The sequence below is a fragment of the Taudactylus pleione genome, unplaced genomic scaffold (assembly GCF_031769625.1).
Source record: "Taudactylus pleione unplaced genomic scaffold, aTauple2 ptg000085l, whole genome shotgun sequence".
In the NCBI taxonomy this organism is placed as follows: domain Eukaryota; kingdom Metazoa; phylum Chordata; class Amphibia; order Anura; family Myobatrachidae; genus Taudactylus; species Taudactylus pleione.
In genome coordinates, this window is record NW_028284487.1 from 4,960,348 (window position 1) to 4,984,778 (window position 24,431).

Below are 24,431 nucleotides of genomic sequence, written 5' to 3' on the forward strand. Positions count from 1 at the left end.
CCTGCATTTTAGGAACATGTCATTAAACCATCTCCAATTTTTTTTTACTGTTTCATGATGTAATGGTTATTTATGTGTAGATCTGAGTTAAAATTAGTTTTGTTAATAACAACTAAACTTTTAATTAACAAATCAGCAGCACTAGGTAGAAATGTGCATATCAGATACTTTCAAATATCACAAAACTGTAGTGCTATCTGTGGAATTACAGTGAATGTATTGCAATTATTTCCATCAGCGACATTGTAAGATTCATAACAAAGTTTATTTGTTCATTCCAGAACATATTATCATCTTCATCATAATCAACAATTGCCACCAAGCTCAGGAAATCTTTCCCATCTTAAAGTTAATCTTAAATATATCTCTATAACACTGACATGAGCTGTTTCTTTTTAAAACATAAACAGTAATTGAAAAATTAAAATCAATATTTTTTGGAAACCATCATACTCACCCTTGTATCCTAATCCTGATTTAATCCTAGTTTGCAGCCTTGATGTTATGAACTAATAATTTCACATATACATTTGCAGAATCCTATGATGTGCCTTTCACAATATCCATACTGCCACTAAAGAATGCAAAATTTGATCTTGAGAGATCTGCAGAGATGAAATGAATGATGAGAGAAAATGCATGTTAATAAACAAATTTATGATTGTGCAGAGGCAGGTGTGCTAATTCTACATTAAATAAGCATGGGACCAATGAAATAAACAGAACGATAATAAATTATTTTGGACTCCAGGTAATGTCTGATAGTTGTATAGAAGTAGTTGTGGCCGAGTGGTTAAGGCAATGGACTTGAAATCCATTGGGGTTTCCCCGCGCAGGTTCAAATCCTGCCAGCTACGTCTTGCTTTTCGAGCATGTCAAAAACAGAGATCATACTTCCTTGACTCATTTATTTTCTAGGAAACTATGCTAGCTATTATATTTCCCATAGTTTGTCTATTAATATAGCAGCTACCAAATAGAAATTGCAACAGGTTTTAAATGACAATCATGAAATGGAAAGCAATTATTTTTCTACAGAAGCTCATCACAAAATCAACGTGCAGGTAGTTGTGGCCGAGTGGTTAAGGCGATGGACTCGAAATTCATTGGGGTTTCCCCGCGCAGGTTAAAATCCTGCCAGCTATGTTACATTTTGCTTTTCAAACTTATTTAAAAACACAATATGCATTTAAGATGTAGAAAAGCAAAATATGTTATGTTGAACAATGTAACTGTCTCATCCTAAATCACCTTCACCTGCATCCTATTTCACAATGGACTGCTTTTTGAAGCACGTGATCTCAGACAGTGAGGCTCTTCCTGCATTTTAGGAACATGTCATTAAACCATCTCCAATTTTTTTTTACTGTTTCATGATGTAATGGTTATTTATGTGTAGATCTGAGTTAAAATTAGTTTTGTTAATAACAACTAAACTTTTAATTAACAAATCAGCAGCACTAGGTAGAAATGTGCATATCAGATACTTTCAAATATCACAAAACTGTAGTGCTATCTGTGGAATTACAGTGAATGTATTGCAATTATTTCCATCAGCCACATTGTAAGAAACATAACAAAGTTTATTTGTTCATTCCAGAACATATTATCATCTTCATCATAATCAACAATTGCCACCAAGCTCAGGAAATCTTTCCCATCTTAAAGTTAATCTTAAATATATCTCTATAACACTGACATGAGCTGTTTCTTTTTAAAACATAAACAGTAATTGAAAAATTAAATCAATATTTTTTGGAAACCATCATACTCACCATTGTATCCTAATCCTGATTTAATCCTAGTTTGCAGCCTTGATGTTATGAACTAATTATTTCACATATACATTTGCAGAATCCTATGATGTGCCTTTCACAATATCCATACTGCCACTAAAGAATGCAAAATTTGATCTTGAGAGATCTGCAGAGATGTAATGAAGGATGAGAGAAAATGCATGTTAATAAACAAATTTATGATTGTGCAGTGGCAGGTGTGCTAATTCTACATTAAATAAGCATGGGACCAATGAAATAAACAGAACGATAATAAATTATTTTGTACTCCAGGTAATGTCGGGTACTGAAATAGAAGTAGTTGTGGCCAAGTGGTTAAGACGATGGACTTGAAATCTTTTGGGGTTTCCCCGCGCAGGTTCAAATCCTGCCAGCTACATCTTGCTTTTCGAGCATATCAAAAACAGAGATCATACTTCCTTGACTCATTTATTTTCTAGGAAACTATACTAGCTATTATATTTCCCATAGTTTGTCTATTAATATAGCAGCTAACAAATAGAAATTGCAACAGGTTTTAAATGACAATTATGAAATGGAAAGCAATTATTTTTCCACAGAAGCTCATCACAAAATCAACGTGCAGGTAGTTGTGGCCGAGTGGTTAAGGCGATGGACTCGCGCAGGTTCAAATCCTGCCAGCTACGTCTTGCTTTTCGAGCATGTCAAAAACAAAGATCATACTTCCTTGACTCCTTTATTTTCTAGGAAACTATACTAGCTATTATATTTCACATAGTTTGACTATTAATATAGCAGCCACCAAATAGAAATTGGAACAGGTTTTAAATGACAATCATGAAATGGAAAGCAATTATTTTTCCACAGAAGCTCATCACAAAATCAACGTGCAGGTAGTTGTGGCCGAGTGGTTAAGGTGATGGACTCGCGCAGGTTCAAATCCTGCCAGCTACATTTTGCTTTTCAAACTTATTTAAAAACACAATATGCATTTAAGATGTAGAAAAGCAAAATATGTTATGTTAAACAATGTAACTGTCTCATCCTAAATCACCTTCACTTGCATCCTATTTCACAATGGACTGCTTTTTGAAGCACGTGATCTCAGACAGTGAGGCTCTTCCTGCATTTTAGGAACATGTCATCAAACCATCTCCAAATTTTTTTTACTGTTTCATGATGTAATGGTTATTTATGTGTAGATCTGAGTTAAAATTAGTTTTGTTAATAACATCTAAACTTTTAATTAACAAATCAGCAGCACTAGGAAGAAATGTGCATATCAGATACTTTCAAATATCACAAAACTGTAGTGCTATCTGTGGAATTTCAGTGAATGTATTGCAATTATTTCCATCGGCCACTTTGTAAGATACATGACAAAGTTTATTTGTTCATTCCAGAACATATTATCATCTTCATCATAATCAACAATTGCCACCAAGCTCAGGAAATCTTTCCCATCTTAAAGTTAATCTTAAATATATCTCTATAACACTGACATGAGCTGTTTCTTTTTAAAACATAAACAGTAATTGAAAAATTTAAATCAATATTTTTTGGAAACCATCATACTCACCATTGTATCCTAATCTTGATTTAATCCTAGTTTGCAGCCTTGATGTTATGAACTAATTATTTCACATATACATTTGCAGAATCCTATTATGTGCCTTTCACAATATCCATACTGCCACTAAAGAATGCAAAATTTGATCTTGAGAGATCTGCAGAGATGTAATGAAGGATGAGAGAAAATGCATGTTAATAAACAAATTTATGATTGTGCAGTGGCAGGTGTGCTAATTCTACATTAAATAAGCATGGGACCAATGAAATAAACAGAACGATAATAAATTATTTTGTACTCCAGGTAATGTCGGGTACTGAAATAGAAGTAGTTGTGGCCAAGTGGTTAAGACGATGGACTTGAAATCTTTTGGGGTTTCCCCGCGCAGGTTCAAATCCTGCCAGCTACATCTTGCTTTTCGAGCATGTCAAAAACAGAGATCATACTTCCTTGACTCATTTATTTTCTAGGAAACTATACTAGCTATTATATTTCCCATAGTTTGTCTATTAATATAGCAGCTAACAAATAGAAATTGCAACAGGTTTTAAATGACAATCATGAAATGGAAAGCAATTATTTTTCCACAGAAGCTCATCACAAAATCAATGTGCAGGTAGTTGTGGCCGAGTGGTTAAGGCGATGGACTCGCGCAGGTTCAAATCCTGCCAGCTGCGTCTTGCTTTTCGAGCATGTCAAAAACAAAGATCATACTTCCTTGACTCCTTTATTTTCTAGGAAACTATACTAGCTATTATATTTCACATAGTTTGACTATTAATATAGCAGCCACCAAATAGAAATTGGAACAGGTTTTAAATGACAATCATGAAATGGAAAGCAATTATTTTTCCACAGAAGCTCATCACAAAATCAACGTGCAGGTAGTTGTGGCCGATTGGTTAAGGTGATGGACTCGCGCAGGTTCAAATCCTGCCAGCTACGTTTTGCTTTTCAAACTTATTTAAAAACACAATATGCATTTAAGATGTAGAAAAGCAAAATATGTTATGTTAAACAATGTAACTGTCTCATCCTAAATCACCTTCACTTGCATCCTATTTCACAATGGACTGCTTTTTGAAGCACGTGATCTCAGACAGTGAGGCTCTTCCTGCATTTTAGGAACATGTCATCAAACCATCTCCAAATTTTTTTTACTGTTTCATGATGTAATGGTTATTTATGTGTAGATCTGAGTTAAAATTAGTTTTGTTAATAACATCTAAACTTTTAATTAACAAATCAGCAGCACTAGGAAGAAATGTGCATATCAGATACTTTCAAATATCACAAAACTGTAGTGCTATCTGTGGAATTTCAGTGAATGTATTGCAATTATTTCCATCGGCCACTTTGTAAGATACATGACAAAGTTTATTTGTTCATTCCAGAACATATTATCATCTTCATCATAATCAACAATTGCCACCAAGCTCAGGAAATCTTTCCCATCTTAAAGTTAATCTTAAATATATCTCTATAACACTGACATGAGCTGTTTCTTTTTAAAACATAAACAGAAATTGAAAAATTTAAATCAATATTTTTTGGAAACCATCATACTCACCATTGTATCCTAATCCTGATTTAATCCTAGTTTGCAGCCTTGATGTTATGAACTAATTATTTCACATATACATTTGCAGAATCCTATGATGTGCCTTTCACAATATCCATACTGCCACTAAAGAATGCAAAATTTGATCTTGAGAGATCTGCAGAGATGTAATGAAGGATGAGAGAAAATGCATGTTAATAAACAAATTTATGATTGTGCAGTGGCAGGTGTGCTAATTCTACATTAAATAAGCATGGGACCAATGAAATAAACAGAACGATAATAAATTATTTTGTACTCCAGGTAATGTCGGGTAGTGGTATAGAAGTAGTTGTGGCTGAGTGGTTAAGGCGATGGACTTGAAATCTTTTGGGGTTTCCCCGCGCAGGTTCAAATCCTGCCAGCTACATCTTGCTTTTCGAGCATGTCAAAAACAGAGATCATACTTCCTTGACTCATTTATTTTCTAGGAAACTATACTAGCTATTATATTTCCCATAGTTTGTCTATTAATATAGCAGCTACCAAATAGAAATTGCAACAGGTTTAAATGACAATCATGAAATGGAAAGCAATTATTTTTCCACAGAAGCTCATCACAAAATCAACGTGCAGGTAGTTGTGGCCGAGTGGTTAAGGCAATGGACTCGCGCAGTTTCAAATCCTGCCAGCTACGTCTTGCTTTTCGAGCATGTCAAAAACAAAGATCATACTTCCTTGACTCCTTTATTTTCTAGGAAACTATACTAGCTATTATATTTCACATAGTTTGACTATTAATATAGCAGCCACCAAATAGAAATTGGAACAGGTTTTAAATGACAATCATGAAATGGAAAACAATTATTTTTCCACAGAAGCTCATCACAAAATCAACGTGCAGGTAGTTGTGGCCGAGTGGTTAAGGTGATGGACTCGCGCAGGTTCAAATCCTGCCAGCTACGTTTTGCTTTTCAAACTTATTTAAAAACACAATATGCATTTAAGATGTAGAAAAGCAAAATATGTTATGTTAAACAATGTAACTGTCTCATCCTAAATCACCTTCACTTGCATCCTATTTCACAATGGACTGCTTTTTGAAGCACGTGATCTCAGACAGTGAGGCTCTTCCTGCATTTTAGGAACATGTCATCAAACCATCTCCAAATTTTTTTTACTGTTTCATGATGTAATGGTTATTTATGTGTAGATCTGAGTTAAAATTAGTTTTGTTAATAACAACTAAACTTTTAATTAACAAATCAGCAGCACTAGGAAGAAATGTGCATATCAGATACTTTCAAATATCACAAAACTGTAGTGCTATCTGTGGAATTACAGTGAATGTATTGCAATTATTTCCATCAGCCACTTTGTAAGATACATAACAAAGTTTATTTGTTCATTCCAGAACATATTATCATCTTCATCATAATCAACAATTGCCACCAAGCTCAGGAAATCTTTCCCATCTTAAAGTTAATCTTAAATATATCTCTATAACACTGACATGAGCTGTTTCTTTTTAAAACATAAACAGTAATTGAAAAATTTAAATCAATATTTTTTGGAAACCATCATACTCACCATTGTATCCTAATCTTGATTTAATCCTAGTTTGCAGCCTTAATGTTATGAACTAATTATTTCACATATACATTTGCAGAATCCTATGATGTGCCTTTCACAATATCCATACTGCCACTAAAGAATGCAAAATTTGATCTTGAGAGATCTGCAGAGATGTAATGAAGGATGAGAGAAAATGCATGTTAATAAACAAATTTATGATTGTGCAGTGGCAGGTGTGCTAATTCTACATTAAATAAGCATGGGACCAATGAAATAAACAGAACGATAATAAATTATTTTGTACTCCAGGTAATGTCGGCTACTGAAATAGAAGTAGTTGTGGCCAAGTGGTTAAGGCAATGGACTTGAAATCTTTTGGGGTTTCCCCGCGCAGGTTCAAATCCTGCCAGCTACGTCTTGCTTTTCGAGCATGTCAAAAACAGAGATCATACTTCCTTGACTCATTTATTTTCTAGGAAACTATGCTAGCTATTATATTTCCCATAGTTTGTCTATTAATATAGCAGCTACCAAATAGAAATTGCAACAGGTTTTAAATGACAATCATGAAATGGAAAGCAATTATTTTTCTACAGAAGCTCATCACAAAATCAACGTGCAGGTAGTTGTGGCCGAGTGGTTAAGGCGATGGACTCGAAATTCATTGGGGTTTCCCCGCACAGGTTAAAATCCTGCCAGCTATGTTACATTTTGCTTTTCAAACTTATTTAAAAACACAATATGCATTTAAGATGTAGAAAAGCAAAATATGTTATGTTGAACAATGTAACTGTCTCATCCTAAATCACCTTCACCTGCATCCTATTTCACAATGGACTGCTTTTTGAAGCACGTGATCTCAGACAGTGAGGCTCTTCCTGCATTTTAGGAACATGTCATTAAACCATCTCCAATTTTTTTTTACTGTTTCATGATGTAATGGTTATTTATGTGTAGATCTGAGTTAAAATTAGTTTTGTTAATAACAACTAAACTTTTAATTAACAAATCAGCAGCACTAGGTAGAAATGTGCATATCAGATACTTTCAAATATCACAAAACTGTAGTGCTATCTGTGGAATTACAGTGAATGTATTGCAATTATTTCCATCAGCGACATTGTAAGATTCATAACAAAGTTTATTTGTTCATTCCAGAACATATTATCATCTTCATCATAATCAACAATTGCCACCAAGCTCAGGAAATCTTTCCCATCTTAAAGTTAATCTTAAATATATCTCTATAACACTGACATGAGCTGTTTCTTTTTAAAACATAAACAGTAATTGAAAAATTAAAATCAATATTTTTTGGAAACCATCATACTCACCCTTGTATCCTAATCCTGATTTAATCCTAGTTTGCAGCCTTGATGTTATGAACTAATAATTTCACATATACATTTGCAGAATCCTATGATGTGCCTTTCACAATATCCATACTGCCACTAAAGAATGCAAAATTTGATCTTGAGAGATCTGCAGAGATGAAATGAATGATGAGAGAAAATGCATGTTAATAAACAAATTTATGATTGTGCAGAGGCAGGTGTGCTAATTCTACATTAAATAAGCATGGGACCAATGAAATAAACAGAACGATAATAAATTATTTTGGACTCCAGGTAATGTCTGATAGTTGTATAGAAGTAGTTGTGGCCGAGTGGTTAAGGCAATGGACTTGAAATCCATTGGGGTTTCCCCGCGCAGGTTCAAATCCTGCCAGCTACGTCTTGCTTTTCGAGCATGTCAAAAACAGAGATCATACTTCCTTGACTCATTTATTTTCTAGGAAACTATGCTAGCTATTATATTTCCCATAGTTTGTCTATTAATATAGCAGCTACCAAATAGAAATTGCAACAGGTTTTAAATGACAATCATGAAATGGAAAGCAATTATTTTTCTACAGAAGCTCATCACAAAATCAACGTGCAGGTAGTTGTGGCCGAGTGGTTAAGGCGATGGACTCGAAATTCATTGGGGTTTCCCCGCGCAGGTTAAAATCCTGCCAGCTATGTTACATTTTGCTTTTCAAACTTATTTAAAAACACAATATGCATTTAAGATGTAGAAAAGCAAAATATGTTATGTTGAACAATGTAACTGTCTCATCCTAAATCACCTTCACCTGCATCCTATTTCACAATGGACTGCTTTTTGAAGCACGTGATCTCAGACAGTGAGGCTCTTCCTGCATTTTAGGAACATGTCATTAAACCATCTCCAATTTTTTTTTACTGTTTCATGATGTAATGGTTATTTATGTGTAGATCTGAGTTAAAATTAGTTTTGTTAATAACAACTAAACTTTTAATTAACAAATCAGCAGCACTAGGTAGAAATGTGCATATCAGATACTTTCAAATATCACAAAACTGTAGTGCTATCTGTGGAATTACAGTGAATGTATTGCAATTATTTCCATCAGCCACATTGTAAGAAACATAACAAAGTTTATTTGTTCATTCCAGAACATATTATCATCTTCATCATAATCAACAATTGCCACCAAGCTCAGGAAATCTTTCCCATCTTAAAGTTAATCTTAAATATATCTCTATAACACTGACATGAGCTGTTTCTTTTTAAAACATAAACAGTAATTGAAAAATTAAATCAATATTTTTTGGAAACCATCATACTCACCATTGTATCCTAATCCTGATTTAATCCTAGTTTGCAGCCTTGATGTTATGAACTAATTATTTCACATATACATTTGCAGAATCCTATGATGTGCCTTTCACAATATCCATACTGCCACTAAAGAATGCAAAATTTGATCATGAGAGATCTGCAGAGATGAAATGAATGATGAGAGAAAATGCATGTTAATAAACAAATTTATGATTGTGCAGTGGCAGGTGTGCTAATTCTACATTAAATAAGCATGGGACCAATGAAATAAACAGAACGATAATAAATTATTTTGTACTCCAGGTAATGTCGGGTACTGAAATAGAAGTAGTTGTGGCCAAGTGGTTAAGACGATGGACTTGAAATCTTTTGGGGTTTCCCCGCGCAGGTTCAAATCCTGCCAGCTACATCTTGCTTTTCGAGCATGTCAAAAACAGAGATCATACTTCCTTGACTCATTTATTTTCTAGGAAACTATACTAGCTATTATATTTCCCATAGTTTGTCTATTAATATAGCAGCTAACAAATAGAAATTGCAACAGGTTTTAAATGACAATCATGAAATGGAAAGCAATTATTTTTCCACAGAAGCTCATCACAAAATCAACGTGCAGGTAGTTGTGGCCGAGTGGTTAAGGCGATGGACTCGCGCAGGTTCAAATCCTGCCAGCTACGTATTGCTTTTCGAGCATGTCAAAAACAGAGATCATACTTCCTTGACTCATTTATTTTCTAGGAAACTATACTAGCTATTATATTTCCCATAGTTTGACTATTAATATAGCAGCTACCAAATAGAAATTGCAACAGGTTTTAAATGACAATTATGAAATGGAAAGCAATTATTTTTCCACAGAAGCTCATCACAAAATCAACGTGCAGGTAGTTGTGGCCGAGTGGTTAAGGCGATGGACTCGAAATCCATTGGGGTTTCCCTGTGCAGGTTCAAATCCTGCCAGCTACGTTACATTTTGCTTTTCAAACTTATTTAAAAACACAATATGCATTTAAGATGTAGAAAAGCAAAATATGTTATGTTGAACAATGTAACTGTCTCATCCTAAATCACCTTCACCTGCATCCTATTTCACAATGGACTGCTTTTTGAAGCACGTGATCTCAGACAGTGAGGCTCTTCCTGCATTTTAGGAACATGTCATTAAACCATCTCCAATTTTTATTTACTGTTTCATGATGTAATGGTTATTTATGTGTAGATCTGAGTTAAAATTAGTATTGTTAATAACAACTAAACTTTTAATTAACAAATCAGCAGCACTAGGTAGAAATGTGCATATCAGATACTTTCAAATATCACAAAACTGTAGTGCTATCTGTGGAATTACAGTGAATGTATTGCAATTATTTCCATCAGCGACATTGTAAGATTCATAACAAAGTTTATTTGTTCATTCCAGAACATATTATCATCTTCATCATAATCAACAATTGCCACCAAGCTCAGGAAATCTTTCCCATCTTAAAGTTAATCTTAAATATATCTCTATAACACTGACATGAGCTGTTTCTTTTTAAAACATAAACAGTAATTGAAAAATTAAAATCAATATTTTTTGGAAACCATCATACTCACCCTTGTATCCTAATCCTGATTTAATCCTAGTTTGCAGCCTTGATGTTATGAACTAATAATTTCACATATACATTTGCAGAATCCTATGATGTGCCTTTCACAATATCCATACTGCCACTAAAGAATGCAAAATTTGATCTTGAGAGATCTGCAGAGATGAAATGAATGATGAGAGAAAATGCATGTTAATAAACAAATTTATGATTGTGCAGAGGCAGGTGTGCTAATTCTACATTAAATAAGCATGGGACCAATGAAATAAACAGAACGATAATAAATTATTTTGTACTCCAGGTAATGTCTGATAGTTGTATAGAAGTAGTTGTGGCCGAGTGGTTAAGGCAATGGACTTGAAATCCATTGGGGTTTCCCCGCGCAGGTTCAAATCCTGCCAGCTACGTCTTGCTTTTCGAGCATGTCAAAAACAGAGATCATACTTCCTTGACTCATTTATTTTCTAGGAAACTATGCTAGCTATTATATTTCCCATAGTTTGTCTATTAATATAGCAGCTACCAAATAGAAATTGCAACAGGTTTTAAATGACAATCATGAAATGGAAAGCAATTATTTTTCTACAGAAGCTCATCACAAAATCAACGTGCAGGTAGTTGTGGCCGAGTGGTTAAGGCGATGGACTCGAAATTCATTGGGGTTTCCCCGCGCAGGTTAAAATCCTGCCAGCTATGTTACATTTTGCTTTTCAAACTTATTTAAAAACACAATATGCATTTAAGATGTAGAAAAGCAAAATATGTTATGTTGAACAATGTAACTGTCTCATCCTAAATCACCTTCACCTGCATCCTATTTCACAATGGACTGCTTTTTGAAGCACGTGATCTCAGACAGTGAGGCTCTTCCTGCATTTTAGGAACATGTCATTAAACCATCTCCAATTTTTTTTTACTGTTTCATGATGTAATGGTTATTTATGTGTAGATCTGAGTTAAAATTAGTTTTGTTAATAACAACTAAACTTTTAATTAACAAATCAGCAGCACTAGGTAGAAATGTGCATATCAGATACTTTCAAATATCACAAAACTGTAGTGCTATCTGTGGAATTACAGTGAATGTATTGCAATTATTTCCATCAGCCACATTGTAAGAAACATAACAAAGTTTATTTGTTCATTCCAGAACATATTATCATCTTCATCATAATCAACAATTGCCACCAAGCTCAGGAAATCTTTCCCATCTTAAAGTTAATCTTAAATATATCTCTATAACACTGACATGAGCTGTTTCTTTTTAAAACATAAACAGTAATTGAAAAATTAAATCAATATTTTTTGGAAACCATCATACTCACCATTGTATCCTAATCCTGATTTAATCCTAGTTTGCAGCCTTGATGTTATGAACTAATTATTTCACATATACATTTGCAGAATCCTATGATGTGCCTTTCACAATATCCATACTGCCACTAAAGAATGCAAAATTTGATCATGAGAGATCTGCAGAGATGAAATGAATGATGAGAGAAAATGCATGTTAATAAACAAATTTATGATTGTGCAGTGGCAGGTGTGCTAATTCTACATTAAATAAGCATGGGACCAATGAAATAAACAGAACGATAATAAATTATTTTGGACTCCAGGTAATGTCTGGTAGTGGTATAGAAGTAGTTGTGGCCGAGTGGTTAAGGCGATGGACTTGAAATCCATTGGGGTTTCCCCGCGCAGGTTCAAATCCTGCCAGCTACGTATTGCTTTTCGAGCATGTCAAAAACAGAGATCATACTTCCTTGACTCATTTATTTTCTAGGAAACTATACTAGCTATTATATTTCCCATAGTTTGACTATTAATATAGCAGCTACCAAATAGAAATTGCAACAGGTTTTAAATGACAATTATGAAATGGAAAGCAATTATTTTTCCACAGAAGCTCATCACAAAATCAACGTGCAGGTAGTTGTGGCCGAGTGGTTAAGGCGATGGACTCGAAATCCATTGGGGTTTCCCTGTGCAGGTTCAAATCCTGCCAGCTACGTTACATTTTGCTTTTCAAACTTATTTAAAAACACAATATGCATTTAAGATGTAGAAAAGCAAAATATGTTATGTAGAACAATGTAACTGTCTCATCCTAAATCACCTTCACCTGCATCCTATTTCACAATGGACTGCTTTTTGAAGCACGTGATCTCAGACAGTGAGGCTCTTCCTGCATTTTAGGAACATGTCATTAAACCATCTCCAATTTTTTTTTACTGTTTCATGATGTAATGGTTATTTATGTGTAGATCTGAGTTAAAATTAGTTTTGTTAATAACAACTAAACTTTTAATTAACAAATCAGCAGCACTAGGTAGAAATGTGCATATCAGATACTTTCAAATATCACAAAACTGTAGTGCTATCTGTGGAATTACAGTGAATGTATTGCAATTATTTCCATCAGCCACTTTGTACGATACATAACAAAGTTAATTTGTTCATTCCAGAACATATTATCATCTTCATCATAATCAACAATTGCCACCAAGCTCAGGAAATCTTTCCCATCTTAAAGTTAATCTTAAATATATCTCTATAACACTGACATGAGCTGTTTCTTTTTAAAACATAAACAGTAATTGAAAAATTAAAATCAATATTTTTTGGAAACCATCATACTCACCATTGTATCCTAATCCTGATTTAATCCTAGTTTGCAGCCTTGATGTTATGAACTAATTATTTCACATATACATTTGCAGAATCCTATGATGTGCCTTTCACAATATCCATACTGCCACTAAAGAATGCAAAATTTGATCTTGAGAGATCTGCAGAGATGAAATGAATGATGAGAGAAAATGCATGTTAATAAACAAATTTATGATTGTGCAGTGGCAGGTGTGCTAATTCCACATTAAATAAGCATGGGACCATTGAAATAAACAGAACGATAATAAATTATTTTGTACTCCAGGTAATGTCAGGTAGTGGTATAGAAGTAGTTGTGGCCGAGTTGTTAAGGTGATGGACTTGAAATCCATTGGGGTTTCCCCGCGCAGGTTCAAATACTGCCAGCTATGTCTTACTTTTCGAGAATGTCAAAAACAGAGATCATACTTCCTTGACTCATTTATTTTCTAGGAAACTATACTAGCTTTTATATTTCCCATAGTTTGACTATTAATATAGCAGCTACCAAATAGAAATTGCAACAGGTTTTAAATGACAATCATGAAATGGAAAGCAATTATTTTTCTACAGAAGCTCATCACAAAATCAACGTGCAGGTAGTTGTGGCCGAGTGGTTAAGGCGATGGACTCGAAATTCATTGGGGTTTCCCCGCGCAGGTTAAAATCCTGCCAGCTACGTTACATTTTGCTTTTCAAACTTATTTAAAAACACAATATGCATTTAAGATGTAGAAAAGCAAAATATGTTATGTTGAACAATGTAACTGTCTCATCCTAAATCACCTTCACCTGCATCCTATTTCACAATGGACTGCTTTTTGAAGCACGTGATCTCAGACAGTGAGGCTCTTCCTGCATTTTAGGAACATGTCATTAAACCATCTCCAATTTTTTTTTACTGTTTCATGATGTAATGGTTATTTATGTGTAGATCTGAGTTAAAATTAGTTTTGTTAATAACAACTAAACTTTTAATTAACAAATCAGCAGCACTAGGTAGAAATGTGCATATCAGATACTTTCAAATATCACAAAACTGTAGTGCTATCTGTGGAATTACCGTGAATGTATTGCAATTATTTCCATCAGCCACTTTGTAAGATACATAACAAAGTTTATTTGATCATTCCAGAACATATTATCATCTTCATCATAATCAACAATTGCCACCAAGCTCAGGAAATCTTTCCCATCTTAAAGTTAATCTTAAATATATCTCTATAACACTGACATGAGCTGTTTCTTTTTAAAACATAAACAGTAATTGAAAAATTAAAATCAATATTTTTTGGAAACCATCATACTCACCATTGTATCCTAATCCTGATTTAATCCTAGTTTGCAGCCTTGATGTTATGAACTAATTATTTCACATATACATTTGCAGAATCCTATGGTGTGCCTTTCACAATGTCCATACTGCCACTAAAGAATGCAAAATTTGATCTTGAGAGATCTGCAGAGATGAAATGAATGATGAGAGAAAATGCATGTTAATAAACAAATTTATGATTGTGCAGTGGCAGGTGTGCTAATTCCACATTAAATAAGCATGGGACCAATTAAATAAACAGAACGATAATAAATTATTTTGTACTCCAGGTAATGTCAGGTAGTGGTATAGAAGTAGCTGTGGCCGAGTGGTTAAGGCGATGGTTCAAATCCTGCCAGCTACGTCTTGCTTTTCGAGCATGTCAAAAACAGAGATCATACTTCCTTGACTCCTTTATTTTCTAGGAAACTATACTAGCTTTTATATTTCCCATAGTTTGTCTATAAATATAGCAGCCACCAAATAGAAATTGCAACAGGTTTTAAATGACAATCATGAAATGGAAAGCAATTATTTTTCCACAGAAGCTCATCACAAAATCAACGTGCCAGTAGTTGTGGCCGAGTGGTTAAGGCGATTGACTCGAAATCCATTGGGGTTTCCCTGCTCAGGTTTAAATCCTGCCAGCTACGTTACGTTTTGCTTTTCAAACTTATTTTAAAAACACAATATGCATTTAAGATGTAGAAAAGCAAAATATGTTATGTTGAACAATGTAACTGTCTCATCCTAAATCACCTTCACCTGCATCCTATTTCACAATGGACTGCTTTTTGAAGCACGTGATCTCAGACAGTGAGGCTCTTCCTGCATTTTAGGAACATGTCATTAAACCATCTCCAATTTTTTTTTACTGTTTCATGATGTAATGGTTATTTATGTGTAGATCTGAGTTAAAATTAGTTTTGTTAATAACAACTAAACTTTTAATTAACAAATCAGCAGCACTAGGTAGAAATGTGCATATCAGATACTTTCAAATATCACAAAACTGTAGTGCTATCTGTGGAATTACAGTGAATGTATTGCAATTATTTCCATCAGCCACATTGTAAGATACATAACAAAGTTTATTTGTTCATTCCAGAACATATTATCATCTTCATCATAATCAACAATTGCCACCAAGCTCAGGAAATCTTTCCCATCTTAAAGTTAATCTTAAATATATCTCTATAACACTGACATGAGCTGTTTCTTTTTAAAACATAAACAGTAATTGAAAAATTAAAATCAATATTTTTTGGAAACCATCATACTCACCATTGTATCCTAATCCTGATTTAATCCTAGTTTGCAGCCTTGATGTTATGAACTAATTATTTCACATATTCATTTGCAGAATCCTATGATGTGCCTTTCACAATATCCATACTGCCACTAAAGAATGCAAAATTTGATCTTGAGAGATCTGCAGAGATGAAATGAATGATGAGAGAAAATGCATGTTAATAAACAAATTTATGATTGTGCAGTGGCAGGTGTGCTAATTCTACATTAAATAAGCATGGGACCAATGAAATAAACAGAACGATAATAAATTATTTTGTACTCCAGGTAATGTCTGGTAGTGGTATAGAAGTAGTTGTGGCTGAGTGGTTAAGGCGATGGACTTGAAATCCATTGGGGTTTCCCCGTGCAGGTTCAAATCCTGCCAGCTACATCTTGCTTTTCGAGCATGTCAAAAACAGAGATCATACTTCCTTGACTCCTTTATTTTCTAGGAAACTATACTAGCTATTATATTTCCCATAGTTTGTCTATTAATATAGCAGCTACCAAATAGAAATTGCAACAGGTTTTAAATGACAATCATGAAATGGAAAGCAATTATTTTTCTACAGAAGCTCATCACAAAATCAACGTGCAGGTAGTTGTGGCCGAGTGGTTAAGGCGATGGACTCGAAATCCATTGGGGTTTCCCCACACAGGTTAAAATCCTGCCAGCTACATTACATTTTGCTTTTCAAACTTATTTAAAAACACAATATGCATTTAAGATGTAGAAAAGCAAAATATGTTATGTTGAACAATGTAACTGTCTCATCCTAAATCACCTTCACCTGCATCCTATTTCACAATGGACTGCTTTTTGAAGCACGTGATCTCAGACAGTGAGGCTCTTCCTGCATTTTAGGAACATGTCATTAAACCATCTCCAATTTTTTTTTACTGTTTCATGATGTAATGGTTATTTATGTGTAGATCTGAGTTAAAATTAGTTTTGTTAATAACAACTAAACTTTTAATTAACAAATCAGCAGCACTAGGTAGAAATGTGCATATCAGATACTTTCAAATATCACAAAACTGTAGTGCTATCTGTGGAATTACAGTGAATGTATTGCAATTATTTCCATCAGCGACATTGTAAGATTCATAACAAAGTTTATTTGTTCATTCCAGAACATATTATCATCTTCATCATAATCAACAATTGCCACCAAGCTCAGGAAATCTTTCCCATCTTAAAGTTAATCTTAAATATATCTCTATAACACTGACATGAGCTGTTTCTTTTTAAAACATAAACAGTAATTGAAAAATTAAAATCAATATTTTTTGGAAACCATCATACTCACCATTGTATCCTAATCCTGATTTAATCCTAGTTTGCAGCCTTGATGTTATGAACTAATTATTTCACATATACATTTGCAGAATCCTATGATGTGCCTTTCACAATATCCATACTGCCACTAAAGAATGCAAAATTTGATCTTGAGAGATCTGCAGAGATGAAATGAATGATGAGAGAAAATGCATGTTAATAAACAAATTTATGATTGTGCAGAGGCAGGTGTGCTAATTCTACATTAAATAAGCATGGGACCAATGAAATAAACAGAACGATAATAAATTATTTTGTACTCCAGGTAATGTCTGATAGTTGTATAGAAGTAGTTGTGGCCGAGTGGTTAAGGCAATGGACTTGAAATCCATTGGGGTTTCCCCGCGCAGGTTCAAATCCTGCCAGCTACGTCTTGCTTTTCGAGCATGTCAAAAACAGAGATCATACTTCCTTGACTCATTTATTTTCTAGGAAACTATACTAGCTATTATATTTCCCATAGTTTGTCTATTAATATAGCAGCTACCAAATAGAAATTGCAACAGGTTTTAAATGACAATCATGAAATGGAAAGCAATTATTTTTCTACAGAAGCTCATCACAAAATCAACGTGCAGGTAGTTGTGGCCGAGTGGTTAAGGCGATGGACTCGAAATCCATTGGGGTTTCCCCACACAGGTTAAAATCCTGCCAGCTACATTACATTTTGCTTTTCAAACTTATTTAAAAACACAATATGCATTTAAGATGTAGAAAAGCAAAATATGTTATGTTGAACAATGTAACTGTCTCATCCTAAATCACCTTCACCTGCATCCTATTTCACAATGGACTGCTTTTTGAAGCACGTGATCTCAGACAGTGAGGCTCTTCCTGCATTTTAGGAACATGTCATTAAACCATCTCCAATTTTTTTTTACTGTTTCATGATGTAATGGTTATTTATGTGTAGATCTGAGTTAAAATTAGTTTTGTTAATAACAACTAAACTTTTAATTAACAAATCAGCAGCACTAGGTAGAAATGTGCATATCAGATACTTTCAAATATCACAAAACTGTAGTGCTATCTGTGGAATTACAGTGAATGTATTGCAATTATTTCCATCAGCGACATTGTAAGATTCATAACAAAGTTTATTTGTTCATTCCAGAACATATTATCATCTTCATCATAATCAACAATTGCCACCAAGCTCAGGAAATCTTTCCCATCTTAAAGTTAATCTTAAATATATCTCTATAACACTGACATGAGCTGTTTCTTTTTAAAACATAAACAGTAATTGAAAAATTAAAATCAATATTTTTTGGAAACCATCATACTCACCATTGTATCCTAATCCTGATTTAATCCTAGTTTGCAGCCTTGATGTTATGAACTAATTATTTCACATATACATTTGCAGAATCCTATGATGTGCCTTTCACAATATCCATACTGCCACTAAAGAATGCAAAATTTGATCTTGAGAGATCTGCAGAGATGAAATGAATGATGAGAGAAAATGCATGTTAATAAACAAATTTATGATTGTGCAGAGGCAGGTGTGCTAATTCTACATTAAATAAGCATGGGACCAATGAAATAAACAGAACGATAATAAATTATTTTGTACTCCAGGTAATGTCTGATAGTTGTATAGAAGTAGTTGTGGCCGAGTGGTTAAGGCAATGGACTTGAAATCCATTGGGGTTTCCCCGCGCAGGTTCAAATCCTGCCAGCTACGTCTTGCTTTTCGAGCATGTCAAAAACAGAGATCATACTTCCTTGACTCATTTATTTTCTAGGAAACTATACTAGCTATTATATTTCCCATAGTTTGTCTATTAATATAGCAGCTACCAAATAGAAATTGCAACAGGTTTTAAATGACAATCATGAAATGGAAAGCAATTATTTTTCTACAGAAGCTCATCACAAAATCAACGTGCAGGTAGTTGTGGCCGAGTGGTTAAGGCGATGGACTCGAAATCCATTGGGGTTTCCCCACACAGGTTAAAATCCTGCCAGCTACATTACATTTTGCTTTTCAAACTTATTTAAAAACACAATATGCATTTAAGATGTAGAAAAGCAAAATATGTTATGTTGAACAATGTAACTGTCTCATCCTAAATCACCTTCACCTGCATCCTATTTCACAATGGACTGCTTTTTGAAGCACGTGATCTCAGACAGTGAGGCTCTTCCTGCATTTTAGGAACATGTCATTAAACCATCTCCAATTTTTTTTTACTGTTTCATGATGTAATGGTTATTTATGTGTAGATCTGAGTTAAAATTAGTTTTGTTAATAACAACTAAACTTTTAATTAACAAATCAGCAGCACTAGGTAGAAATGTGCATATCAGATACTTTCAAATATCACAAAACTGTAGTGCTATCTGTGGAATTACAGTGAATGTATTGCAATTATTTCCATCAGCGACATTGTAAGATTCATAACAAAGTTTATTTGTTCATTCCAGAACATATTATCATCTTCATCATAATCAACAATTGCCACCAAGCTCAGGAAATCTTTCCCATCTTAAAGTTAATCTTAAATATATCTCTATAACACTGACATGAGCTGTTTCTTTTTAAAACATAAACAGTAATTGAAAAATTAAAATCAATATTTTTTGGAAACCATCATACTCACCATTGTATCCTAATCCTGATTTAATCCTAGTTTGCAGCCTTGATGTTATGAACTAATTATTTCACATATACATTTGCAGAATCCTATGATGTGCCTTTCACAATATCCATACTGCCACTAAAGAATGCAAAATTTGATCTTGAGAGATCTGCAGAGATGAAATGAATGATGAGAGAAAATGCATGTTAATAAACAAATTTATGATTGTGCAGAGGCAGGTGTGCTAATTCTACATTAAATAAGCATGGGACCAATGAAATAAACAGAACGATAATAAATTATTTTGTACTCCAGGTAATGTCTGATAGTTGTATAGAAGTAGTTGTGGCCGAGTGGTTAAGGCAATGGACTTGAAATCCATTGGGGTTTCCCCGCGCAGGTTCAAATCCTGCCAGCTACGTCTTGCTTCTCGAGCATGTCAAAAACAGAGATCATACTTCCTTGACTCATTTATTTTCTAGGAAACTATACTAGCTATTATATTTCCCATAGTTTGTCTATTAATATAGCAGCTACCAAATAGAAATTGCAACAGGTTTTAAATGACAATCATGAAATGGAAAGCAATTATTTTTCTACAGAAGCTCATCACAAAATCAACGTGCAGGTAGTTGTGGCCGAGTGGTTAAGGCGATGGACTCGAAATCCATTGGGGTTTCCCCACACAGGTTAAAATCCTGCCAGCTACATTACATTTTGCTTTTCAAACTTATTTAAAAACACAATATGCATTTAAGATGTAGAAAAGCAAAATATGTTATGTTGAACAATGTAACTGTCTCATCCTAAATCACCTTCACCTGCATCCTATTTCACAATGGACTGCTTTTTGAAGCACGTGATCTCAGACAGTGAGGCTCTTCCTGCATTTTAGGAACATGTCATTAAACCATCTCCAATTTTTTTTTACTGTTTCATGATGTAATGGTTATTTATGTGTAGATCTGAGTTAAAATTAGTTTTGTTAATAACAACTAAACTTTTAATTAACAAATCAGCAGCACTAGGTAGAAATGTGCATATCAGATACTTTCAAATATCACAAAACTGTAGTGCTATCTGTGGAATTACAGTGAATGTATTGCAATTATTTCCATCAGCGACATTGTAAGATTCATAACAAAGTTTATTTGTTCATTCCAGAACATATTATCATCTTCATCATAATCAACAATTGCCACCAAGCTCAGGAAATCTTTCCCATCTTAAAGTTAATCTTAAATATATCTCTATAACACTGACATGAGCTGTTTCTTTTTAAAACATAAACAGTAATTGAAAAATTAAAATCAATATTTTTTGGAAACCATCATACTCACCATTGTATCCTAATCCTGATTTAATCCTAGTTTGCAGCCTTGATGTTATGAACTAATTATTTCACATATACATTTGCAGAATCCTATGATGTGCCTTTCACAATATCCATACTGCCACTAAAGAATGCAAAATTTGATCTTGAGAGATCTGCAGAGATGAAATGAATGATGAGAGAAAATGCATGTTAATAAACAAATTTATGATTGTGCAGAGGCAGGTGTGCTAATTCTACATTAAATAAGCATGGGACCAATGAAATAAACAGAACGATAATAAATTATTTTGTACTCCAGGTAATGTCTGATAGTTGTATAGAAGTAGTTTTGGCCGAGTGGTTAAGGCAATGGACTTGAAATCCATTGGGGTTTCCCCGCGCAGGTTCAAATCCTGCCAGCTACGTCTTGCTTTTCGAGCATGTCAAAAACAGAGATCATACTTCCTTGACTCATTTATTTTCTAGGAAACTATGCTAGCTATTATATTTCCCATAGTTTGTCTATTAATATAGCAGCTACCAAATAGAAATTGCAACAGGTTTTAAATGACAATCATGAAATGGAAAGCAATTATTTTTCTACAGAAGCTCATCACAAAATCAACGTGCAGGTAGTTGTGGCCGAGTGGTTAAGGCGATGGACTCGAAATTCATTGGGGTTTCCCCGCGCAGGTTAAAATCCTGCCAGCTATGTTACATTTTGCTTTTCAAACTTATTTAAAAACACAATATGCATTTAAGATGTAGAAAAGCAAAATATGTTATGTTGAACAATGTAACTGTCTCATCCTAAATCACCTTCACCTGCATCCTATTTCACAATGGACTGCTTTTTGAAGCACGTGATCTCAGACAGTGAGGCTCTTCCTGCATTTTAGGAACATGTCATTAAACCATCTCCAATTTTTTTTTACTGTTTCATGATGTAATGCTTATTTATGTGTAGATCTGAGTTAAAATTAGTTTTGTTAATAACAACTAAACTTTTAATTAACAAATCAGCAGCACTAGGTAGAAATGTGCATATCAGATACTTTCAAATATCACAAAACTGTAGTGCTATCTGTGGAATTACAGTGAATGTATTGCAATTATTTCCATCAGCCACTTTGTAAGATACATAACAAAGTTTATTTGTTCATTCCAGAACATATTATCATCTTCATCATAATCAACAATTGCCACCAAGCTCAGGAAATCTTTCCCATCTTAAAGTTAATCTTAAATATATCTCTATAACACTGACATGAGCTGTTTCTTTTTAAAACATAAACAGTAATTGAAAAATTAAAATCAATATTTTTTGGAAACCATCATACTCACCATTGTATCCTAATCCTGATTTAATCCTAGTTTGCAGCCTTGATGTTATGAACTAATTATTTCACATATACATTTGCAGAATCCTATGATGTGCCTTTCACAATATCCATACTGCCACTAAAGAATGCAAAATTTGATCTTGAGAGATCTGCAGAGATGAAATGAATGATGAGAGAAAATGCATGTTAATAAACAAATTTATGATTGTGCAGTGGCAGGTGTGCTAATTCCACATTAAATAAGCATGGGACCATTGAAATAAACAGAACGATAATAAATTATTTTGTACTCCAGGTAATGTCAGGTAGTGGTATAGAAGTAGTTGTGACCGAGTTGTTAAGGCGATGGACTTGAAATCCATTGGGGTTTCCCCGCGCAGGTTCAAATACTGCCAGCTATGTCTTACTTTTCGAGAATGTCAAAAACAGAGATCATACTTCCTTGACTCATTTATTTTCTAGGAAACTATACTAGCTTTTATATTTCCCATAGTTTGACTATTAATATAGCAGCTACCAAATAGAAATTGCAACAGGTTTTAAATGACAATCATGAAATGGAAAGCAATTATTTTTCTACAGAAGCTCATCACAAAATCAACGTGCAGGTAGTTGTGGCCGAGTGGTTAAGGCGATGGACTCGAAATTCATTGGGGTTTCCCCGCGCAGGTTCAAATCCTGCCAGCTACGTATTGCTTTTCGAGCATGTCAAAAACAGAGATCATACTTCCTTGACTCATTTATTTTCTAGGAAACTATACTAGCTATTATATTTCCCAAAGTTTGACTATTAATATAGCAGCTACCAAATAGAAATTGCAACAGGTTTTAAATGACAATTATGAAATGGAAAGCAATTATTTTTCCACAGAAGCTCATCACAAAATCAACGTGCAGGTAGTTGTGGCCGAGTGGTTAAGGCGATGGACTCGAAATCCATTGGGGTTTCCCTGTGCAGGTTCAAATCCTGCCAGCTACGTTACATTTTGCTTTTCAAACTTATTTAAAAACACAATATGCATTTAAGATGTAGAAAAGCAAAATATGTTATGTTGAACAATGTAACTGTCTCATCCTAAATCACCTTCACCTGCATCCTATTTCACAATGGACTGCTTTTTGAAGCACGTGATCTCAGACAGTGAGGCTCTTCCTGCATTTTAGGAACATGTCATTAAACCATCTCCAATTTTTTTTTACTGTTTCATGATGTAATGGTTATTTATGTGTAGATCTGAGTTAAAATTAGTTTTGTTAATAACAACTAAACTTTTAATTAACAAATCAGCAGCACTAGGTAGAAATGTGCATATCAGATACTTTCAAATATCACAAAACTGTAGTGCTATCTGTGGAATTACAGTGAATGTATTGCAATTATTTCCATCAGCCACTTTGTAAGATACATAACAAAGTTTATTTGTTCATTCCAGAACATATTATCATCTTCATCATAATCAACAATTGCCACCAAGCTCAGGAAATCTTTCCCATCTTAAAGTTAATCTTAAATATATCTCTATAACACTGACATGAGCTGTTTCTTTTTAAAACATAAACAGTAATTGAAAAATTAAATCAATATTTTTTGGAAACCATCATACTCACCATTGTATCCTAATCCTGATTTAATCCTAGTTTGCAGCCTTGATGTTATGAACTAATTATTTCACATATACATTTGCAGAATCCTATGATGTGCCTTTCACAATATCCATACTGCCACTAAAGAATGCAAAATTTGATCTTGAGAGATCTGCAGAGTTGAAATGAATGATGAGAGAAAATGCATGTTAATAAACAAATTTATGATTGTGCAGTGGCAGGTGTGCTAATTCTACATTAAATAAGCATGGGACCAATGAAATAAACAGAACGATAATAAATTATTTTGGACTCCAGGTAATGTCTG

General features: G+C 33.9%; 30 non-coding genes across 30 annotated transcripts; all 30 read left to right on the top strand.

Moving 5' to 3' along the window:
- The first annotated feature begins 775 nt into the window (after positions 1 to 775).
- On the top strand, positions 776 to 857 carry TRNAS-UGA (transfer RNA serine (anticodon UGA)). The gene has a single exon. It is a non-coding gene; the product is annotated as a tRNA-Ser (tRNA).
- Positions 858 to 1,064: 207 nt separating this feature from the next.
- TRNAS-CGA (transfer RNA serine (anticodon CGA)) lies at positions 1,065 to 1,146 on the top strand. Its single transcript has one exon. It is a non-coding gene; the product is annotated as a tRNA-Ser (tRNA).
- A 947-nt stretch (positions 1,147 to 2,093) lies between these two features.
- On the top strand, positions 2,094 to 2,175 carry TRNAS-UGA (transfer RNA serine (anticodon UGA)). The gene has a single exon. It is a non-coding gene; the product is annotated as a tRNA-Ser (tRNA).
- A 1,479-nt stretch (positions 2,176 to 3,654) lies between these two features.
- On the top strand, positions 3,655 to 3,736 carry TRNAS-UGA (transfer RNA serine (anticodon UGA)). The gene has a single exon. It is a non-coding gene; the product is annotated as a tRNA-Ser (tRNA).
- A 1,479-nt stretch (positions 3,737 to 5,215) lies between these two features.
- Positions 5,216 to 5,297, top strand: TRNAS-UGA (transfer RNA serine (anticodon UGA)). The gene has a single exon. It is a non-coding gene; the product is annotated as a tRNA-Ser (tRNA).
- A 1,478-nt stretch (positions 5,298 to 6,775) lies between these two features.
- On the top strand, positions 6,776 to 6,857 carry TRNAS-UGA (transfer RNA serine (anticodon UGA)). The gene has a single exon. It is a non-coding gene; the product is annotated as a tRNA-Ser (tRNA).
- A 207-nt stretch (positions 6,858 to 7,064) lies between these two features.
- On the top strand, positions 7,065 to 7,146 carry TRNAS-CGA (transfer RNA serine (anticodon CGA)). The gene has a single exon. It is a non-coding gene; the product is annotated as a tRNA-Ser (tRNA).
- A 948-nt stretch (positions 7,147 to 8,094) lies between these two features.
- Positions 8,095 to 8,176, top strand: TRNAS-UGA (transfer RNA serine (anticodon UGA)). Its single transcript has one exon. It is a non-coding gene; the product is annotated as a tRNA-Ser (tRNA).
- Positions 8,177 to 8,383: 207 nt separating this feature from the next.
- On the top strand, positions 8,384 to 8,465 carry TRNAS-CGA (transfer RNA serine (anticodon CGA)). Its single transcript has one exon. It is a non-coding gene; the product is annotated as a tRNA-Ser (tRNA).
- A 947-nt stretch (positions 8,466 to 9,412) lies between these two features.
- On the top strand, positions 9,413 to 9,494 carry TRNAS-UGA (transfer RNA serine (anticodon UGA)). Its single transcript has one exon. It is a non-coding gene; the product is annotated as a tRNA-Ser (tRNA).
- A 475-nt stretch (positions 9,495 to 9,969) lies between these two features.
- TRNAS-CGA (transfer RNA serine (anticodon CGA)) lies at positions 9,970 to 10,051 on the top strand. Its single transcript has one exon. It is a non-coding gene; the product is annotated as a tRNA-Ser (tRNA).
- A 948-nt stretch (positions 10,052 to 10,999) lies between these two features.
- On the top strand, positions 11,000 to 11,081 carry TRNAS-UGA (transfer RNA serine (anticodon UGA)). The gene has a single exon. It is a non-coding gene; the product is annotated as a tRNA-Ser (tRNA).
- A 207-nt stretch (positions 11,082 to 11,288) lies between these two features.
- Positions 11,289 to 11,370, top strand: TRNAS-CGA (transfer RNA serine (anticodon CGA)). The gene has a single exon. It is a non-coding gene; the product is annotated as a tRNA-Ser (tRNA).
- Positions 11,371 to 12,317: 947 nt separating this feature from the next.
- On the top strand, positions 12,318 to 12,399 carry TRNAS-UGA (transfer RNA serine (anticodon UGA)). The gene has a single exon. It is a non-coding gene; the product is annotated as a tRNA-Ser (tRNA).
- A 207-nt stretch (positions 12,400 to 12,606) lies between these two features.
- TRNAS-CGA (transfer RNA serine (anticodon CGA)) lies at positions 12,607 to 12,688 on the top strand. Its single transcript has one exon. It is a non-coding gene; the product is annotated as a tRNA-Ser (tRNA).
- Positions 12,689 to 13,636: 948 nt separating this feature from the next.
- TRNAS-UGA (transfer RNA serine (anticodon UGA)) lies at positions 13,637 to 13,718 on the top strand. The gene has a single exon. It is a non-coding gene; the product is annotated as a tRNA-Ser (tRNA).
- A 207-nt stretch (positions 13,719 to 13,925) lies between these two features.
- On the top strand, positions 13,926 to 14,007 carry TRNAS-CGA (transfer RNA serine (anticodon CGA)). Its single transcript has one exon. It is a non-coding gene; the product is annotated as a tRNA-Ser (tRNA).
- Positions 14,008 to 15,212: 1,205 nt separating this feature from the next.
- On the top strand, positions 15,213 to 15,294 carry TRNAS-CGA (transfer RNA serine (anticodon CGA)). The gene has a single exon. It is a non-coding gene; the product is annotated as a tRNA-Ser (tRNA).
- A 949-nt stretch (positions 15,295 to 16,243) lies between these two features.
- On the top strand, positions 16,244 to 16,325 carry TRNAS-UGA (transfer RNA serine (anticodon UGA)). Its single transcript has one exon. It is a non-coding gene; the product is annotated as a tRNA-Ser (tRNA).
- A 207-nt stretch (positions 16,326 to 16,532) lies between these two features.
- Positions 16,533 to 16,614, top strand: TRNAS-CGA (transfer RNA serine (anticodon CGA)). The gene has a single exon. It is a non-coding gene; the product is annotated as a tRNA-Ser (tRNA).
- Positions 16,615 to 17,562: 948 nt separating this feature from the next.
- Positions 17,563 to 17,644, top strand: TRNAS-UGA (transfer RNA serine (anticodon UGA)). The gene has a single exon. It is a non-coding gene; the product is annotated as a tRNA-Ser (tRNA).
- Positions 17,645 to 17,851: 207 nt separating this feature from the next.
- Positions 17,852 to 17,933, top strand: TRNAS-CGA (transfer RNA serine (anticodon CGA)). The gene has a single exon. It is a non-coding gene; the product is annotated as a tRNA-Ser (tRNA).
- A 948-nt stretch (positions 17,934 to 18,881) lies between these two features.
- TRNAS-UGA (transfer RNA serine (anticodon UGA)) lies at positions 18,882 to 18,963 on the top strand. The gene has a single exon. It is a non-coding gene; the product is annotated as a tRNA-Ser (tRNA).
- A 207-nt stretch (positions 18,964 to 19,170) lies between these two features.
- On the top strand, positions 19,171 to 19,252 carry TRNAS-CGA (transfer RNA serine (anticodon CGA)). Its single transcript has one exon. It is a non-coding gene; the product is annotated as a tRNA-Ser (tRNA).
- Positions 19,253 to 20,200: 948 nt separating this feature from the next.
- TRNAS-UGA (transfer RNA serine (anticodon UGA)) lies at positions 20,201 to 20,282 on the top strand. The gene has a single exon. It is a non-coding gene; the product is annotated as a tRNA-Ser (tRNA).
- Positions 20,283 to 20,489: 207 nt separating this feature from the next.
- Positions 20,490 to 20,571, top strand: TRNAS-CGA (transfer RNA serine (anticodon CGA)). The gene has a single exon. It is a non-coding gene; the product is annotated as a tRNA-Ser (tRNA).
- A 948-nt stretch (positions 20,572 to 21,519) lies between these two features.
- On the top strand, positions 21,520 to 21,601 carry TRNAS-UGA (transfer RNA serine (anticodon UGA)). Its single transcript has one exon. It is a non-coding gene; the product is annotated as a tRNA-Ser (tRNA).
- A 207-nt stretch (positions 21,602 to 21,808) lies between these two features.
- On the top strand, positions 21,809 to 21,890 carry TRNAS-CGA (transfer RNA serine (anticodon CGA)). Its single transcript has one exon. It is a non-coding gene; the product is annotated as a tRNA-Ser (tRNA).
- Positions 21,891 to 23,127: 1,237 nt separating this feature from the next.
- TRNAS-CGA (transfer RNA serine (anticodon CGA)) lies at positions 23,128 to 23,209 on the top strand. The gene has a single exon. It is a non-coding gene; the product is annotated as a tRNA-Ser (tRNA).
- A 207-nt stretch (positions 23,210 to 23,416) lies between these two features.
- TRNAS-CGA (transfer RNA serine (anticodon CGA)) lies at positions 23,417 to 23,498 on the top strand. Its single transcript has one exon. It is a non-coding gene; the product is annotated as a tRNA-Ser (tRNA).
- The last annotated feature ends 933 nt before the right edge of the window (positions 23,499 to 24,431 follow it).